We start from the raw sequence: 7,010 nt of genomic DNA, 5'->3' as shown, positions 1-7,010 counted from the left end.
GACCCAGCAGGGAGAGGGGGAGAGGCCTGACCCAGCAGGGAGTGGGGGAGAGGGGGAGAGGCCTGACCCAGCAGGGAGAGGGGGAGAGGGGGAGAGGCCTGACCCAGTAGGGAGTGGGGGAGAGGCCTGACCCAGCAGGGAGAGGGGGAGAGGCCTGACCCAGCAGGGAGTGGGGGAGAGGGGGAGAGGCCTGACCCAGCAGGGAGAGGGGGAGAGGGCTCGCCCAGCAGGGAGAGGGGGAGAGGGGGAGAGGCCTGACCCAGCAGGGAGAGGGGGAGAGGGGGAGAGGCCTGACCCAGTAGGGAGTGGGGGAGAGGCCTGACCCAGCAGGGAGAGGGGGAGAGGCCTGACCCAGCAGGGAGAGGGGGAGAGGCCTGACCCAGCAGGGAGTGGGGGAGAGGGGGAGAGGCCTGACCCAGCAGGGAGTGGGGGAGAGGCCTGACCCAGCAGGGAGAGGGGGAGAGGCCTGACCCAGCAGGGAGAGGGGGAGAGGCCTGACCCAGCAGGGAGTGGGGGAGAGGGGGAGAGGCCTGACCCAGCAGGGAGTGGGGGAGAGGCCTGACCCAGCAGGGAGTGGGGGAGAGGCCTGACCCAGCAGGGAGAGGGGGAGAGGCCTGACCCAGCAGGGAGAGGGGGAGAGGCCTGACCCAGCAGGGAGAGGGGGAGAGGGGGAGAGGCCTGACCCAGCTGGGAGAGGGGAGAGGGCTCGCCCAGCAGGGAGAGGGGGAGAGGCCTGACCCAGCAGGGAGTGGGGGAGAGGGGGAGAGGCCTGACCCAGCAGGGAGAGGGGAGAGGGCTCGCCCAGCAGGGAGAGGGGGAGAGGCCTGACCCAGCAGGGAGTGGAGGAGAGGGGGAGAGGCCTGACCCAGCAGGGAGAGGGGGAGAGGCAGTGTAGTGTAATGTCATGTAGTGTAATGTAGTGTAATGTAATGTAGTGTAGTGTAGTGTAATGTAGTGTAATATCATGTAATTTATGCCACAGAGACAGAGGGAAAGACACCTGGCCCCAATAAAACCAGAGCAAAGTGAAGAAGTAGTTTGGAAAAGTGAAAGAGTGGATTCTTAAAAAGAACAATGGACTCAGGCCAGGAACCTTCATCAGGGAGACATACGACCTGCTCGTGGCAGATTGCGTAGTTAGGTTACGTCCGCATGAGCCTCATATCCGAGGGGCTTATACTTTCCTTCTTAGTGCAGGTCTGTTTTATGTATTACATTAAGGTTAACTACACGTGTGGTGGAGTTGACGCCCCTCTCGGCGGAGGGCGGTGTGAATGAGATGGTGAATGTTTTCTTCTGTATTCTAGTGTTATGGCCAGTATTCCTGCAGTGGAATCAGAGACGTGATGTTTTATGTGTCTCTCGTTATCACTTTGCCATCCAGGTCCTAGGTCAGCTATAACACAGCCTAGGTCTCCCTTGTGCTATAGGTGTACCTATGCTGGGGCCTGTAGCGTAGTGGTTAAGGTAAATGACTGGGACACACAAGGTCGGTGGTTCTAATCCCAATGTAGCCACAATAAGATCCACACAGCCGTTGGGCCCTTGAGCAAGGCCCTTAACCCTGCACTGCTCCAGGGGAGGATTGTCACCTGCTTAGTCTAATCAACTGTATGTCGCTCTGGATAAGAGCGTCTGCCAAATGCCAGTAATGTAATGTCATGTAATGTTTATTCTACTCGCCTCGTCTTACTACCACTGTAATCTGTAGGATGTGAAGTTGAGTTTCCCTGCCATCTGTGTGCTCACTCGACTCAGGTTAAATTTGTTAATCTGGTTGTTTTATTGGTTGGCTAATAGCTGGAGAGTTATTTATTCCCTTTCTTGTTTTCCCTCTTACTCCTCTGGGGCATATCCCTTGTCTCAAGGGACGCCCCCAGAAAATCTCAGTGATTGTGTGACGTCTTGTGGGAAACTTTTAGAACTCGACTCGATCACATTTGGTCCTCTGACCCCGCTCCCTTACATCGAGTGGCTACATCTTGTTAGTTCTAGAAATTATTTCATTGTGGCTTTAAATCCTACTACAGTCATTCGAAATGTTATCCTAGTAGTACTCACGGTTTGATTTTGTATTACTAATGCTACCTTTTTTTCTATTTTTCAAAGGCCTGGGACACTCCATATGAGACAGCTGGGGCAAAAATGGTTCTGCCTTGTTGGGGGAATATAGTTTGTAAGTAGTGGTAAATGTTTTTTGATAAAATGGTAAATGTTGCAGGTAAATAGTTTTCTATGACCTTTTTCAATTTGTTGAAAAATGTAACAATAAATAAAATGGTAAAAACACAAGTTCTAAATAAATAAGCAAACCAATGAATGAGAATTAAAAAATAATTCAAACGGTGAACATTATCAAACACACACTAAAATCAAATGAAACTACAGCCTTCCAGGAATGTACCCTGTGTACTGTCCATGCGGATCAGGGAAGGTGCCCCTGACCCACCACCAGCAGACTCTGTGCCCATGCCCCAGGGAGCTGTCCTGCCAGAGAACGTGCCGTCTGCATGCTGCATGACGGAAATCTTTCTGATCCTGGTTGTCAGCAAGTGCCAGAATGTTGTTCCTGTACATTGTGGCCAGCCGTAAGCCCCCCTCATTACCAATATTCAGGGACATGTGAGGCAGTCTGCTACCACCTATCTGAGTCCATGGCACAGCATTTCTCCTCTAGATCCGTGGGCGTCTCTCTGCAGAGGCCACAGCACCACCGCGGCGGGCCGTGGCCTCTGCAGGCGTAGGACAGAGCGGACGCCTGGCTGTCGCTGTAGTTCTTTCTGGAGCTCAGGCCCCGCGGGCCGGCGGGCCTGCGATGCACTGGCGGAAGCCCTGGGGTGAGAGGATCGCTAGAAACCAAAATGGCTGAAGCACAGTTTTACAGATGTCAGTTTTAAACCGTGCTCGTCGACAAAGTGGCAGGATGCTCATGTGTCACAACAGGACAAGCAGCATAACATTACACCACTCACAGCGGTCCATGCGCCTCTGCTCTACCCCTGCTCTACCCCTGCTCTACCCCTGCTCTACCCCTGCTCTACCCCTGCTCTACCCCTGCTGGGAAAGCTGGGACATGGGCTGCTTTCTGAGTGACAGCTGCGTGGGTTTCTCAAACCACCCCAGCCCACACAAGCAGACGTTCACACACAATGTACAAGAGAACAAGGTTTGTCACATGCTTGACTCAGGGGAATTTCCAGTAGTCCGACATGCTCATGGTAACAGTGTACACAAGAATAAATACCGCCCCATCTTGACAGTCATACTGTTTTTATCTAAATTTGGTGGTATATAGCTCTATTTGTAAGTAGGCTATAAGACATATTCCCTTCAAGGGCAATATACAGTACCTATTCATTTATATTTTATTATTTATTATAAATAAATAATAGACATTTTAAAATCTGTGAAAAAGCACATTTCATGTAGGTTGGGTGGTACATAGTTAAATTTTCAAGTATACAACACATTCCCTGCAAGGGCAATACACTTTTATGTTTATACAGTCATTTATTATTTACCCTATAGACATTTTTAAATCTGAAAAATATCCTATTTCAATGTGAAACTAAAACCCATTTTCACATAACTCAGTGAAACTACATTAATGGGGACAATAACTCAGTGAAACTACGTTCATGGGGACAATAACTCAGTGAAACTACATTAATGGGGACAATAACTCAGTGAAACTACATTAATGGGGACAATAACTCAGTGAATCTACGTTATTGGGGACAATAACTCAGTGAAACTACGTTCATGGGGACAATAACTCAGTGAAACTACGTTAATGGGGACAATAACTCAGTGAATCTACGTTATTGGGGACAATAACTCAGTGAAACTACGTTCATGGGGACAATAACTCAGTGAAACTACGTTCATGGGGACAATAACTCAGTGAAACTACGTTAATGGGGACAATAACTCAGTGAAACTACATTAATGGGGACAATAACTCAGTGAAACTACGTTAATGGGGACAATAACTCAGTGAATACGTCAGTGGGGACAATATTTGTTTTGGAAGATGTTACAGGGCCCAACATTATGTTGCTGTGACTCAGTGTTTAGATTGCTCAAAAAGGAAGAGAAGTGTGATGGTAATGTGCTGGCTTGCACCACAGAGGAAGAGGTGGAGAGTGCTTTACATATAGATATAGCTGCCCCAAGAGTACCCACATTGCATATGGGTAACACAATCTACTCATCTGCACCAAGGTCATTTTAAGGGATCTCACCACACTTTAGTATGCCTAGCTTTAATGAATGGACACTTAAAATGTGACATTGTTATGCTTTATCTTTACTTGATGACAGGCAGAAAACAAAGGACTATTATCACTGTCTGACAAAACACTACGGTCATGTGGGCATGAGGTGTGTTGGCCCTGAGGAGATAAAACTGTGGTCAGATGATACCCAGGTTTCAAGGTGTGGAGGAAGATTATAAAAGCTACACTGTCAATGATGAAACTAACTTGGAGCTATTTATTCCTGACAAAATAAACATAATAAAATTAAACCTGTGCTTGAAAGGCAAAGCACTGCTAGAATATAATAAAATACATTGACAATGCGAATGAAACCAGTTCTGAATTATGTCATGGATATCCAAGGGGAAATGGGATTCTGCTAACTTTGCAATCTTCTGAGTTTCAAAAACATTATGGTTGACGTGAAAAAAATCTCTTGAGTGAGGTCAATGTACTCATTGTTTTTTGAATGATTTTCAGTTGCCATGTAAGTATTTTTGCAATCAGCCTACGGTCAAAGTTACTTAAACATTTGCATTTTTCCCCATTCTGACGGTTGATGTGAACATTAACTGAAGCTCCTGAACTGTACCTGCATGATTTTGGCTGATTAGATAATTGTATGAATGAGTAGGTTCTACTGTTCCCAATAAAGTGCTCGGTGAGTGTATATATGTTTTAATGCATATGTACAGTAGTGTGCAGGAATGTGGCACCCCTGGTCAAATAGCCTTTTGTGTTGAGGTTGTTCTTTCTGGCAACTCTGCCATGTCAGTCTTTTGTTGTTTAAAGTGCGTTCTATTGATGTCCTGAAAACCACTAGACCTGTGTTAGCTACTCTTTTTTGGCAGATCTTTTGCAGTGATGTGTGGGTTCATCTGAGCATTTCTCACCAGGTCTCGGGCCATTCTGTCTGAAATCTTTCTTCGTCTTCCAGACCTTGCCTTGACTTCAACTGTTCCATTATCTTTCACTTTCTAATAATATGACTGACGGGGGAAACAGGTTTGAAACACTGAGAGTTTTTGTTGCCGTCTTCATTCTGAAGCACTTGGACAGTTTATTGTTTATTTGTTAACACCAGACAGAGCAGACACTGCAGTCGAATACTTTAGCAGGCACGGAGTTATTTCAGAATAAAGGTTCAGCCCTGGAATTATATTCACCTCAATGAAGCCCTAAAAAGTAAATCACCTGGGTCTGGGCCTTAGTATTTTTTTTTTTTTAAGTAACAAAGAAAAATCCAAAAGGGTTCCCAAACTTTTGCACAGGACCCTTTTCTTTCCTTTTTTGTATAAACAGTAATCAGTAAAAAATAAACAGTAAAAAATGAATATAAGAAGCAATCTTGCTTTAAAATTTGCAGAAAGGTCTAACTTATTTAGAGTTCAGGTTTGCTTTCGATCACACAGACTCATTGTAACAGATTTAAACCAGGGGCCCACATTATTACCCCCCACCCCACCCCACTGCACATGCTCCCCCCTTCTTCCCTCTTTCCTTGTAAAATCTAAAAAGATAAAAATGCTGAGTGTGAAGAGGAAAAACATGATTTGCATCCATTTAAAATAGAATTGAATTGTCTTGGAAACTCAGTGAAGCAGTAAAACATGCAGGCTCATATGACCCTCTGTGAGCAGGCCAGCCGCAGTGTTAACTGCACTCATTCCTGTTCTGTCAGCATTGAGGGTAAATGTGCGTGAACTGCAGTTTGGCTTGACGACACTCCTCATACTGTCTTTCTCAGACGTTCAGGTTAAGACCCCCCAATACAGACAGCATCAGCATGAGAATCAACATGCTGGCAGAAAATGCCTGCATTAATAATCCCTTCTGTGCAGAGGCTGCTGAGGAACAGATGGGGGTTACCTACGATACTGATACAGTGTTGGCGAAACAGGTACGGGAATTGAAGTGAAATGGATATGGACACACACACACACACACGCACACACACACAGTCACACACACACTCACACACACACGCACGCACACACTACACACACACACACTCACACATGCACACACACACTACACACACACTCTCTCACACACACACACACACACACACACACACAGACACACTCACACACACTCTCTCTCACTCACACACACACACACACACACACACACACACACACACACACACAGTGAGAACATTTTTTGAGTGTCCCTTAAGCTCCTGACCAAAAGTTCCCCTTTCTATATTCATTGCCTAAGTCAGTCTGAAGATGACTCACATTGGCCAGGGCAGTTTTTTGTCTTGTTTGTGCATTGTGTTAACCCCTGCGCCACCTACACTAAGCAAATGTTTCCAAACCAGGCTTTGTCACGTTGTTGTAATCTGTGAGTATTCCATGTTCTCAACAGCAAAAAAGGCAAACAGACAAAAAAAAGATGAGGCCTTTGCCCTGTAGGCTATGTCTTAGTTCAGACTGAACAATTTTCTATTCAAATCTTTTTCATGTATTTTCCCTTTAAAGTCAAGCTATAGCACTTTGAGTGTATGTCACAAATTGTACCTCTCCATGTTTGACAGACAGACATTTGATGGACTGAAGAAGTTTAATTCAGTAGCACAGTCCGCCTCAATACATTATTTGAGTGAGAAGTGTTTTATGATGAACTCTGACACCTTGTGGCTGGTTTTGGAATTGAACGACTGCTGTCTGTTCAGGCCCCACAGTGGTGGAATGACCTTCCTGTGGATGTCAGAACAGTGACCACTTTCAAGCGCAGCCTGAATACTCA

Source organism: Conger conger, chromosome 6 (assembly GCF_963514075.1).
Source record: "Conger conger chromosome 6, fConCon1.1, whole genome shotgun sequence".
Taxonomy (NCBI): Eukaryota; Metazoa; Chordata; class Actinopteri; order Anguilliformes; family Congridae; genus Conger; species Conger conger.
The sequence above is the reverse complement of the archived record's forward strand: the minus strand, read 5'-3'. Positions refer to the sequence as shown.